The sequence below is a fragment of the Paroedura picta genome, chromosome 7 (assembly GCF_049243985.1).
Source record: "Paroedura picta isolate Pp20150507F chromosome 7, Ppicta_v3.0, whole genome shotgun sequence".
NCBI lineage: Eukaryota > Metazoa > Chordata > Lepidosauria > Squamata > Gekkonidae > Paroedura > Paroedura picta.
The window spans coordinates 58,635,224-58,649,447 of NC_135375.1; the positions used below are offsets into that span (position 1 = coordinate 58,635,224).

General features: G+C 42.5%; 1 protein-coding gene across 1 annotated transcript in view; it reads left to right on the forward strand.

Annotated features, from left to right (window-relative positions):
• Window positions 1–14,224, forward strand: part of ADAMTS19 (ADAM metallopeptidase with thrombospondin type 1 motif 19) — a 138,379-nt gene that overhangs the window by 3,832 nt on the left and 120,323 nt on the right. The gene's annotated exons all lie outside the window — the stretch shown is intronic.

A 14,224-nucleotide genomic window follows, 5' to 3' on the forward strand; every position in this document is an offset into this window, starting at 1 on the left:
AGAAAAGCATCCTTTATTTGCAATAAGAATAAGAACATGACACAGTATTTTCTGACATCTTTCAGAGATTTTCTCTATAAATCTGATAATAAATAAATATACTGGACAGAAACCGTTTGCCATAATGGATACACAGTGGGACCTGATATACTGCTTGTGAAGAAGTGGCTTGCTCATTAAAACAAAGATCTATCAAGTCATCATACATTCCCAACAGCGGCTACTCAGATGCTCCTGGAAGCAGTGTGTGAAGGCAGCTGCCATCCTATGTTTCTGGCACAAAGTCTCTGGACATGGAGATCACTTTAGTGGTCAAGGCTCATAATCATTGATTGATTCCCCCCCTCCATATTTGGCAATCTAGCAGCCGTTGCCACATCTTATGCTACTGAATTCCATAGCTTTATTATGCATTGGGTGATGATGGGTGATGTTGTTTATCCAGAAGTCACATAAGTCCAGTGAAACTTACAATGAACATAACAGTAGATGGAAATGTATCTTTATTCTGGTAATATTCATATGAAGCGATGTGGTTATTTTTGTTGTCTTTTTTAGACTTGTAGTATTCCTTGACTATTTCAAACACAACAACCTGGAGGCGACTTTTCTAGCTGTTTGACTGAATCTCCTTCCTAAGAGGCTCAGACAGTTTCTATCTTCATTGAATACTACCTTCATTGAAGAAGGAAGCAAACTTAAAATTGAGTGTCTTTTTAGTACAAATTACCAATTAAAAATTGCTCCATTTTGAGTTGGATGAAACTCCTTTTTGGCTCCATGTCTGCCTCAAAATGGAGTTAAGCCATGCCACCAGCCAGCCCATTGTACCTATCCCACCTCCACCTGAAGGATGGGAAGAAACGCCAGACAGATGCCATGTGACTAGGACTCTGAGTTTGAAATGACATCCTCTGGAGAATTATTTTTTTTCCTGGGAACATGGGATTTGTGATATTCTAAGGCTTTGGAGTATATTGAAAGAAGAGGAACACTACACTCATGCTTCTTGTGAGGAAATAATGACCAGGGATAATGGGACTGCAGTTTTTCCTCTGGCTCCTGATTCAGTTCAAAAGACAGAAAACTATAAATCCCATGACCTTCGCATGATGTCTGATAGCACAGGGGATGTCTTAGTAAGCTTTCCATGCTGCCATTTACTCCATCACTTATTTTAAAAGTAAGGCTTGTTTTCACTTTGGAAGGGGGGAGCTAGCAGCTTCACTCTTTTGAATTGTTTGTTTTCCTTCAAATTATTAAAGTTGATTAAAAAAAAATCTTTATGAAAGCTTAAACCAAGTGTTTTTTAGGTCAGTTGTGTATTGGAGAGGAAAAGTATGGATTTTCACATTACTAGCCTTCATAGAGTGTCTTCATTTAAATTTATGAGACATTATTTACTTGATAAAAGATAGCGTGGTCATTTGAGAGATAATTTCTTTATGATGTTGGTAAAAGGTATTGTTTATGCAGGCAGGGCAACAAAGTATCACCAGCATATTTTTTGTTAGTAACGCTTTATGTTTCTGTCAAACTGGATAATCTACTGCTCCTTGAGAAGGAGTCAATGTTGCTTTTTTGCATTGATTTTTGGAGACATTTTAGATGAGCAATCAAAAATGTTGTTGTTTTGTTGTTGTAGAAGCACTAGCCCTCATCTGTGTTGATTGCATGGATCTAGTCTACATGAAGTAACAAATGTATTTATTGAAAATATTTTTACAGAGTGATGATAGAGGAGAGAACCTCCCAGTGACATGGGGTTCCACAGGGAACAATTCTCTTCTGATGTTATTTAATATATATACTATATGTGTTCCCTCACCCAGTATCAATGTGCTGATGACACCAAGCTATATCTGTTGATGCATAGCCATCCATCAACATCCCCAGTTCTTTGGCCAGCTGTTTGGGTCCCTGACTGACTGACTGGCTTGAGCAGAGCTGATTGAAGCTAAATCCAGCCAAGAGAGAAGTCCTCTGGCTGCCCAGGCTTGTACCAGGTGGGGTGTTACAACCTCCAACTAACAACTTTAACAACTGTCAGGAGTCTGGGTGTGATTCTGGACTCCTCCTTGTCTGCAGAGACCCAGATCACAAATGTTACATGCCAGGCTATCTTCCATCTTTGCCAGGCACAGGAACTAGCACCTGATAGGTCGACACCCAACCTAGCCACTGGGATCTGTGCAACAGTAACCTCTAGTTTGGACTGCTGCAACTCACTGTATGCAGGGCTGCCCTTGAAACTGCTCTGGAGAATTCAGCTGATCCAGAATGCAGGAACCCATTGGGGGGGGGGGGGGGCTCATATTCAAACTGTCCTCTTGCAACTGCACTGGATCCAGATTGCAGACTGAATCTACCATATTTATCTCAAAGGGTCTTATGGCCCTCCCCTGCCCTTCTGATAAGATACTAAAAAGTTGGGCAATACTTTTGTAAAAGGTTTCATGTTTTTAATTAATTTAATCAGGTTTTTATATTGATTTTATTCTATTTATGTAAATTCAGATGTTGTAACCTGCTCTGTGTTGTTGTTGTTGTTGTTATTAATTATTATTATTATGTGGTCTTTCCAACAACTAAAAAGATGAAATTGAAAAACAATGCATCAACATATCCAATTCATGTGGCTCAATCTGTGAGTAAAGTTGGAGTCTGCAACTATGAATAGACAAGTCAAATCTTTCTATAACTTTGTGAAAATTCTCACACTTGCAGAAAAGTATAAACTCTGAGGGGACAAGGGGGGGGTACAAACTTCCAAAAATTAAAGTACCTATAACTTGAACAAATTGATGGTCTCTCAGATTTAGTGGCAATAAAGTGGTTGCTAAGCAACCACAAAATATTGATAGCCTTCAAGGCTATTAGTGAAAAGTAAGGGGCAGGGTCCTTTCCAGAGAGGACTTCTCATGGCCAGGGCCGGCAGCAGCCATCAAGTGATTCGCTAATGCATGACTTATCCAGACTTTCCAGTGACCACATAGTGACTCACTAGTATTAAACAGCAACTACTGCAGTGTAGGAAATAGGATTTGAATCCTCTGTCATGATGACATTGGACCACTTAATCACTGGTAGCATAATTACAGAGATGTTGTAAAGAAAAAAATGACAAAAGGAGAACACTGTAAGCTGCTTTCCATTTTTTCCACATTCCATTCAGACTCAGGGTGGTTCACAATAAAACAATAAAAACCAGGATAACCCCATTAAAACCCATTAAAATTAACATTGAACAGTGGACATTAAAAGATGGTGATACAGAGTTCTAACCCCCACACCTTCGATCTGTCCAACTATAGGGGGCCAAGAGCTCTTTCTCATTGGGAGTGAGGGTCCTGATATACCAGTGCAAAGGGATCCACTGATGGAAACTCCTGGACCCCCCATGGCCTCAACCATATGCCTGGTGGAAGAGTACCATCTTACAGGCCCTGCAGAAAGCTGACAGTTCCCGTAGCTCTTCAGGGAGCTCATTCCATCAGATTGGGGCCAGAGCTGAAAAGGCCCTGGATGAGGCCAGGTGAACTTCCTGGGGGCCTGGGACAGCCAGCAAATTCATACCTGCAGTGCATAGGGTCCTGCGGGGGGCATAAGGAGATAGGCGGTTCTGCAGATAATTAGGGCCTAAACCATGAATAGCCTTAAAGGTTAGTACCAATACATTGAACTTCATCCGGAAACAGTGAAGTTGACAAAGAACCGGCTGAATACGGGCCCTCCATGGTGTCCTAGTAAGGACCTTTGCAGCTACATTTTGTACCAGCTGTAATGTCTGTGTCAAAGCCAATGGTAGGCCTGCATAGAGTGAGTTACAGAAGTCTAACCTGGAAGTGAGAAAGAGGAGAAAGGCAGGGTATGAATAATAATCAATAAAAATAATGCCAAAGACTAAGGGAGAAGGGAAAGAGTGTAAGTTGGAAGGACTAAAGGAGATTTTATTTATTTATTTTTGGGGGTGGGGAGAGGGATGCCAGGATAAGGGAAAGAAGAACTAGTGTGGAGAAAGGGATATAGGGGGGAAATTCTATATTTCCCCTGCATGCTTTATTTTTTTGGGTTTCCTGTGTGTTTGTATAAACAACAATTTAAAACATAAACATGAAGATTCCTGTTCCTAAATATTACCAAAACAAAGATTAGTAAGCGAACACGAAAGGTTATTCACGTGGTAGAAGTTGATGATAGAGGTAGAGAGATTAATCTCCTTCATGAGCTAATTTGACAGTTTTGGTGATATGACCAAGAAGGCCTTTTCTCAGATTGCCAGTAATCTAGCCTCAGAAAATAGGGACATAAGAAGCAGATCACTGAATGTTGATATAATAGTTGAGTAGGCTCATGTGAGACTAGTCAGTAAAGGTAAGCTGGTGCCAAGTTGTATAGGGTTTTGGAGGTCTAGAAATAAATTAGAAGCCAGAGTAGATGGAATTAATAGAGTGATGTAGACCCTGTGACTCACTCCAGTGCATTTGCTCACTGTATTCTTTACTAATTATAGTTTCTGGACACTCTTCAAGGGCAGTTAATTTTTGGATGGAAGCTACCTAGTAAGAAATTTGAATAAATATAATGGTTATTCAAAATCATTTGATGTGAGGTAATTTTAGACTTTGCAGTTTTTATAAGTAACTCTTTTAACTGTTTAAATGCTTATTGAGATGTCCTTTTAATGAGTTATGGTTGCAATAAACTAACTGAACTGTGTTAAGATCCAAATAAGAAAAAATCACTGTAAATAAAATAATTACTGTAAAGGAGAATTCAAAAACCACAGGAAAGGGGGTGCAAAGTTCATATCTATTCCTTGAGGGGCAAAATTTTCTCTGTGAACCTTTACATTGTTCAGTTCTTTAAGAATGCCAAGTGGGTGCTTGTTCTTGTTTGGAAATGATTCCAGAGCCAGCTGATTGGACCCAGCGGCCTGCCTCCTGTGGCAGCCCCTGGTGCTCTCAGCTCAGGCCATGGAGGGTGTTTTGACTCACTTGCAGCACTTATGCTAGGACTCCACTACGGTCATGGCTGCCCCCACATCACTAAGCCCCACCCATCATCCTGGCTCAGTTCCTGCCATTGCATTTCCCATCAACTGGCACTCAGGATGGCCCCAGCCTAGATATGCCACTCCCCATAATGCAATCAACATTACGCTTGAAACAAAATTAGTTGGTTGCTCAGGGGACACCGGTGGTGTGTGTTAAACATGTTATACTGATACCATAAAAGGAAAGGAAGGTAACAAAATTCAAAATTGGGAATTGGACTATGGCAAGCTGTGAGCTCAGATCCGAAGGTGGGGAGAATCATGGAAAATGTGGGGTAATGGGCCACTAAATTCTGATTTATTTATTTTTATACCACCCATTCTTTACAGCTCTGGGCGGTTTACATGGAACATAATTTATAATAATATACACCTTTCAATGGAACATTACAACAATCTATCAAGTAACAATTCACAACACAACATGAATAACAACACTGGGGAGATCAAATTGTTCAGTCATGGAAGGGTGTCTGAGGGGGGCCCAACAGATGTTCCGAGTCTGTCAGCCTCAAGCGAATGCCTGGTAGAGGAGTTCCCTTTTGCAGGCCCTGCGGAATTGTGGAAGTCCAGGCAAGAACATGTATATACAAGCAGATGAGCAAAGCTGTCATGGCAAAACAGAACAGGAGAGGTGGTCCTGCAGATCTGGGGGTTCAAGCCTACGAATAAATAATAATAATAATAATAATAATAATAATAATTTGATTTTGATGTATTACCTGCCATTCCCAAACAGCTTGTGGTGGGTTACAGTAGTCTGAATAAAATCCTAATAAAAGCTACCATTAAGACCCTGAGACATAAAAACTTAACACAGATCCAACTAATCACAATAACATGAAAAGGAGATATGGCGGGAAAATCTAACTTGAATCACTGTCATTACTCCAATAAAAATCTCATTGAGGGGGCTGGGAAGAAGAGTGCAGATGGAAGCCACAAAATGCCATTCACACTGCTTTATCCTGGAAGCAGGGGAGGTGTACAGATCTCCTTTGCTGCACTGGCCTCAACCATAGACCTGATGGAAGAGCTCTATTTTGCAAGCCCTTCCAGAATGCCGGAAGCTCCAGCAGAGCCTGCAGCTCCTCTGGGAGCTCATTCCACCATGTAGGGGCCAGACCTGAAAAGACCCTGGTTGAGGCCAGGCATGCTTCCCTGGGTCTGGGAATGACCAACAAATTAGTGCCTGCAGAGTGTAAGGCCCTATGGGGAGCATAGGGCGATAGGCAGTCCCTTAGATATGCAGGCCCCAGACTCTGTAAGGACTTAAAGGTTAAAACTAGAACCTTAAACTGGATCCGGGCAGCAACTGGCAGCCAATGCAGCTGCCTCAGCTATCCTCCAAGGCATTTCTGTGAGGACCCTAGTAGCTGCATTTTGTACTAGCTGCAATTTCTGGAGCAAGCCAAAGGGCAGGCTCGCGTAGAGTGAGTTACAGAAATCTATTCTGGAAGTGACCATTGCATGGATCACTGTGGCCAGGTGTTCAAAGGACAGGTAGGGTGCTAGTAGCCGAGCTTGGTGAAGATGGAAAAATGCCTGGATAGTTGACCTCTTGACCTATGCCTCCAGAGTTAATGAGGCATCAATAGTCACCCCCAAATTCCTGGCCTGGGGTGCAATAATAAATTGTGTCCCTGGTGGGTAAATGCGTTTCCTGATCCACCCTCCTATCCCTCAGCCACAGGACCTCCGTCTTGGAGGGTTTGAGTTTCAGATGACTCTGCTCAAGTTTATCAGCCACGGCTTCCAAACATCTGGCAAATGTTTCTGGGGAAAATCCGGGTGGCCATCCATGAGGAGATAAAGCTGGATGTCATCAGCATATTGATGATAGCCCAACCCAAAACTCTGCATCAGCTGGGCCAGAGGGCTCATAAAGATGTTGAACAGGATGGGAGAGAGAACTGAGCCCTGAGGGACTCCAGAAGGGAGTTGGTAAGAACATGATATCCCCCACAGCCAACCTCTGGATCTGGTTAAGGAGAAAGGTCTGTATCCATGTGAGAGCTGTACCCCATGTCCCTGTCCTGGTGATGTGGTGCGCCAGCAGTTCATGGTCGACAACATCATATGTGGCTGACAGTTCTAACAGAACAAGCAAGGCTGACCCACCTCAATCCAACTGGTGATGGAGGTCATTCATCAAGGTGACCAACACCGTCTCCTCCCCGTGGCCAGGATGGAAGCGAGACTGATATGGGTTGAACACTGAAGTTACCTCCAGGAATGCCAGGAGTTGGTCCGCCATAGCCCTTTCAACCACCTTACCCAGGAACGCTAAATGTGAAACTGGTTGGTAGCTGGCCGGGTCTCGTGGGTCCAGTGATGGTTTCTTAAGGAGAGGGCAAACCACTGCCTCAATGGGCAGGGAACTCCCCAGTCGACAGGGAGCAGTTGATAATATCTCTGAGCTGATCTCCTATCCACTGGCCACCGCCCTTGAGGAGCCAAGACAGGCAGGGATCAAGGGGGCAAGAGGTAGTCCTAACCGTCCCCAGCAGCTCTTTCTCTGTCTCTGTCTTTCCCTGTAAGGGTTTAACGAAGTAAGTAAACAAATAAATATGACTTACATTTCTTTTTCTATGGACTCCGGGGAATGGTAGAGGACAGGAAGGCCTGGAGGATCATTGTCCATGGGGTCGCGATGGGTCGGACACGACTTCGCACATAACAACAACAACAACATTTCTTTGATTTGATTAATTTTGTGTCACCTTACTTATGTGTTTATATATTGTTGATTTGGGAAGCTGGCTGCTTACTTTTCTCCCCCTACCACAAACACTTCGCAAACCTTGTATTGTCTTATAAGAACAAGGTGAAAGTGATTTGTGCTGAAGGCAAGATGTAAGGAAATCCCCATTTGTTTTTTCTTGGATATATATAGCTGATATTTTGCATGCATTTCTGCATGTTTTTCATAATGTCGGACCACATCTTCCATGAACAACCATGCCTGGGCAGTTTTGAATTATTGCCTAGAATTTCCCTAGATAGTGATAGGGCTATGAAGTTACAGCATTATTTATATTTCACAGCATTTAAGTTGCTAATGGCACATCTCTTTTTATGCAGTTGAAAAAATGATTTTTGGGGCACATGCTGTGTATTACACAATGTTTTTCTTGGGTTCACCAATACTTCAGTCAAAATTATTTTCTGAATGAGTTTTATATCCAGAACTGTAGAAATGTGCCCAAAGCCAACTTGTTAAGTGACTTCATTTTTTAAAAAGTTATCTTCCAGTGCTTGCATGTGCTTATTTAATGACCTCAGCTGTGCTACCTTGGACTCTCACCAGATCTTCAAAGCAATGCTGGGTCAAATCAGGCCAGCACTGTTTGGTGGGGCACCTCTTGGGAGAAGCCAGGTACTGTAGTTCCTGGAACTATAGCTAGCCTGCAGATTATGCTCTTATTTGAGAACTAGTACAGCACATACGCTGTAGCACAGTGTAAAAACTGCACGTGTTGCCAGAAGTACTCTTTAATGAATGGTGAATTGCTATTTTAAGATTTACCTAGATGGGGAACAATCCAATTTGTAATGCTAAATGTTATACAATATTCATTATTTTGTTGAAGCAAGGAAAAAAATGCTAAACTAATTGGCTGCTAGAAGTGGACTAGAGCTTTGGTGCTTGTAGACTGAAGAGAAAATAGTTTTTTTTATTCTCTTCATGGATTTTATGAGTTTCACTTAGACAATCAAGGTATAGGATCTATAACATTACAGTTCTGCTTACAACAGCAGGTAGAGGAGAAGAATGGGCACTGGGCAGAAACAGCTTTATTGTGGTATAGATAACACTTCAGATATTTTATTTACTTACCTTTATAGACATTTTTTCACTTAGGCTCAAGGCTAATTATAAAACAATGTAGTCAGTATAAAAATCCAATAAATAATACAATCAAACTGGGATTAGATATACACAAGATAAAAAGTATCAGATGTGGTATATCAAACAATGCTAAATAATTGACATTATAAAAGTTTAAATCAATGTGGAAACAAGATTATACCTATGCTAAGGAGTGGTATAGACTACCATTTATAAAATAGCCATTTATAAAAGTACTTTCCTGAACTGTTCAATTATACTATATCCCCATTCTATTTATAAAAATGCCCTTCCGAATAATTCTGTTGTATGCTGTTTTCAGAATAACAGAAGTGCTCAGAACCTTCATGATCTCCTTTGGCAGGCTATTCCAGAAGGTAGGGGCCACAACAGAGAATACACATGTAGGGAGCTATCAATTCTACTCATTTTTAGGGTGGCACTTTTAGAACCAGCATGTGGGCATGTATATACAGGCAGATTAGCAAAGCTGTCATTGCAGAACAGAACAGGAGAGGTGGTCCTGCGGATATGGGGGTCCAAGCCTATGAATGGCTTTGTATGGGACAACAGTACCTTGAATTGAAGCTGGTAAATGATAAGCAACCAGTTGAGTTATAGAAGAATGATTGCAGGATTCATACTTTGCCTGCCTTCCAGTAGAAACTGAGCTGCTGCATTCTGTACCAGCTGGAGTTTTTAAGTTGAAATCAAGGGCAGATTCATGTAAAGGACATTGCAACAATCAAGTCTCAAGGTCACTGTGGCATGGATCCAAATAGTTACATTAGCCAGGTCAAGGTAGGGAGTAATCTTGAAGGCTAAATGGTGTCAGAAAGCTTTGCTTTCTTTTTCTTTTTTCTTTTTGCAGCTGCATTAACTTACTCCTCCAGCCATAATGTTGGGCCCTGTGTAACTGGTAAACATTTAACAGGCTCAGCAAAGGTCAGCTAAACTCCATTAAAAAGAGCGAAAAGATAGGGTCCTTCAAGACCTTTACCTTCCCAACCAGCTTTACCTCTGTCTTATCAAGTTTCAGTTTCAGCTTGTTTACTCTTAGCCACTTACCTGTAATAGTCAGGCAGTGGCTTCCTGTGCATCGTTTGGTGATTTGGATATAGAAATATAGAGATGGATGTTGTCAGTATATTGATGACTGCCAATTCTAAAACTATGATTTTTTTCAAGATTGAATAGCATGGGGATAGGAAGCAACCTTGTGCAACCCTACAGTTTTATGACCTTGCTTTGGAACCAGTTGATTATAATAAAGCACTATAGCATTCAGTTAATTATGGAGCAAAGTGAGTTTCCAGGACCTACCTCTGACTTTCCCTTATTTTAAACTATAACATATTGCTAAATGAGTGCTCTTGTATTGGAATTATGAAATAGAGCAAGTAATATGCTCCTGTGAAACATTTAACATAGAAATCTAATTAGAAAAATATGATTTTATTTCTGAGGGAAATTTCAATTAACCTGTAGAATGGAATGCCAGACCTGGCTCATGTGGAACTGAAAATGAGATAATAAAAATACAAACCTAATTTTTAGCCAGTGTGAACCAACCAGAAAAGTGTCTCCTAGTTCCTCATGCCAGTGTGTGAACCAGACTTGAGCCTGAAAATCCCACTTGGTCCATTCTGTCCTTATGGTGTATAGAGATTTCCTTTTTGGTAAAGTTGTACATAGGCTTAAAACCTTGTGCTTAAAACCTTGTGCTTACATTGACAGGAGGCTAAGGTCTTTTCCTATAATTATATACAATGGATTTATAATACTAGAATGCAAGAGTAGTTTTCCATCAGTATAATCATGTGATGGACAGCACTTTAAAAGCAAGCCTCAAAATGCTGAAGAGAGCTTGAGTGACAGGATGCTCTAGGCACTCTGATTGGTCAGCAACAGTTAAGAGAGTAGTCCTATGAGAGTGGTATGCTGAAGGAATTGGAATTCTGACCAGTGTTGAGAAAAGATAATTTTGTACCTTAGTTGCTGTATATCTACTCTGAGGAGATTTTAGTAATTTTGACTAAAGAGTCTGGGTTCAGCCTCAACTGAAACCAATGCTACACAGAGAACTGGGGATAACAGTTGGCAGGATGATTTGGATAATGGACCAAGACTCCTAGTCAGGCCAAATGAAAGGGGAGATAATTTCTAGAATCACTGCCCAATTAAACATGGAAATAAGCTCTGGTGTGAAAGTATACTGCTTTAGAAGGAAGCTGCTGTTAGAGGGAAGCTGGAGAAGGGCAGATTGGGTACAAGATTAAAAAAAACAGTGGAAGATTAGGAAACTCAAAGAAGTATACTATAATTTGGGGGAGAATCACATATACAAAAGCCTTCCACTATTAAGAACTTAGAAACTAAAGAAATTAGCAAAAGTTAGTTCTGCAAATGTTAACAGACTGTTGGTTGTGATCTTGACCTTCAGGATGCTTATTTCCATATGGCGATATACTTCTCTTAATGCAGGTTCTTGAACTTTAAATACAATCATATTTCATAAAAATTTATATTCCTTCTGTTTGTACTAGCTACTGCCCCAAGGGTATATTGTAGTTGCAGTTGTAGTAGCGCACTTAAGAGCCTGGCATGGCTGCTGTAGCCCCCAGAGACCCGCAGAACTGCCACACATGTATATGATGTTACTTTCAAATAATAATTTGTCATTTAAAAGAATTGAAATAATAATAGGGTATCCAACATATTATTCACTACCCAAAGGATTCTCCAAGTGGTTTACAATCACCTCCCCTTCCTCTCCCCACCACAAACATCCTCTGTGGTAGGTGAGAGAGCTCTGAAAACAGCTCTGTGAGGACAGCTCTAACAGGACTATGACTAGCCCAAGGTCATCCAGCTGGCTGCGTGTAGGGGAGGATATATTTATAGCAAAGTAAGAAGCCAGGTCAGGAGTGACTGAATGCTCTGTCATGGCAGCCAGGCAAGGAGTGGATCCCAGAGTACTCCACTGGTGTGGCTGGGCTTGCAGCCTCTCCCTGCTTTCATAACTGCTGTGGCAAGGCCCACAGCCTCCCCATATTTTCACTGCCACCAGTGAGCATGGAGCCTCTCTCAGTGTGGTACAATGGCAGCTAGACACTAAGCCAATCCTGGGGTCCACTGCTGTGGCAGCTGGACCTGTAACTGTTCCTGGGGTCCTCTGCCATGGCTGCTGGGCCTATATTTGAAACTTATGGATACCAGAATTGCTGGTTCCATTGGTGACAATATTTTTTCTGCAAACCTGAAGACTACCCGAAGTTTACAGAAAAATATGTTTCACCTCCATATGTCCCTGATATGTGGATATACCTATTAGCAGATGCAGGCAGGTGGTTATTAGAATATAAAAGTAGCCATGTGAGGCCCCCATCTGAAGACAGCTAAAATCACGGATCAAAGCCACATGGAGCTAAATAGACCTTTTAGCAGAAAAGTGTGGGGTTTAAATCCCTCCCCCCATACCTCATGGAGCCTGCCTGGTCAGAAGCTATACTGGTCTCAATGTTGGCAGCACAGCAGGTTGCATCCAGGAGATGCAAGCTGCATCCAGGAGATGCAATATGGTAAAAGTGGAACTGTGCTTGACCTCGCAGTAGTGGTGTGACAGCCTGGCAGTTACACAGTAGCCAGGGAGCTGTGCTGGGCCTTGAAAGAGGTGCAACAGCCCTGGAACTGCTGTGTTCCTTGCAGTGGTGGTGCAGCAGCTTGGGAGCTGCAGCAGATGTGGTGAATGTGATTCTACCTTCTGTGAGTACTTACCACCTGTCTGCTGGAAGGTAGGTGGGAAGAACAGCAAGAGGGGGTTAACAGGGGAAGGGCATTGGGACACTGGAGTGCCAAGGCTGGGAGAGCAACAAGGGTTGGGTAGACTGATAAAGAAAAGTTTGGGGTGCAAAAGAGATGGGGATTGATTGGCAGGTAAGGGGAATGGAAGGAAGTTTTGAAATGGGGGGTATGGGAGAAAGGGGGGGAAATAGGGTTAGGTTAAGGAAAGGGAGAGATAGATTGATGGAAGGGAAGGGGGAAGAAGGGAAGGGGGAAGAAGAGATGGGTTTGGTTGACAAATAAAGGGAGGGAGTGAAAGAGAAGGAAGATAGAAAAGGAGAGAAAGTGAAGGAAGGGAGGGTGAAGGGATGTACTCTCTCTGCAAGTTTATTGTGGGCTCCTCCTTGTATGTTTGAATACTTGAAGGTTTCCCCCAGAAATTAGCCTCCTGCTAAACAGTATTCTAGCACAGCGGTCCCCAACCTTCTTGTAGTCGGGGACCGCCTCCGAGGGTGGGAGAGAGCCGGCGGCCCGGCCACAGCAGCTGCATGTAAACGCGCACGAGCAGTTGCCGCACATGCATGTTTTTGCCACTAGGTGGCGCTAACGTGCATGCGCAGAACAGCCACACGTGCGCGTTTTCACCAGCAGGAGGCGCAAACACGCATGCGCGGTGGCTCAGCGCGTTTGCATTGCTGGCGTGCCAGCATCCGCGCCTGCCTCTTTCCCCCCTCTCGCTGCGGGGGGGGGGGGAGGCAGGTGCGTCCACTGGCGGCCTGGTACCGGGCCGTGGACCGGGGGTTGAAGACCCCTGTTCTAGCAGATGAAAAAGTATATAAAGATACAAAACAGAAGTACTATAAGCATGAGACGTAGAGGAGTCACAAGAAGATAGGGTGCTTTTGGGCATAATCTATGGAATTACATAATGCTGAGTGATGCTGTGATATCACTTCCTAACTGGAATTGACATTATGGCATTGCAGTGATGCTCTAGGAAGCCCCCCCCCCAATACTCTAGCTAGATTGTTGTGTTGATGTGTGGTATAACTTCTGATTATGCAATATCACCTGACTGTATTTCTCCCATTGCTGCTGTTCTATAGCTGCAGACACAGTACTTCTACAGGGAAAGTGATCAGGTCAGGAATACATCCAGAATACATAATATTTGTTTTCTTACAGCAGTTGGAAATATATCAGGATTTACTGGAGAATACAAATAAAAAACAGTACCCCATAGAACTTCTGCTGAACATCCCCCATCCTCCTTGTCAAAAAGGATGAGCCAGCCCTTGCCATTCATTGGATGACATCTTTGAGGCCCTCTCCCCATGAGTTTTCGAGGCCTAAACAAAGGGCACACATGGATGCATGTTAGACCCAATAACAATTTTAGGACTTGTTCTTCAGTTCCACTACCAAAGCTATTTAATAATAATTCTTCCAGTTATAGATAGAAACTTAGTGGCCTTCCTCCTGCCCCTATTTAATGTCTGGGCATTTTCAGGTCTCAGCACCTTAGAAGTGAA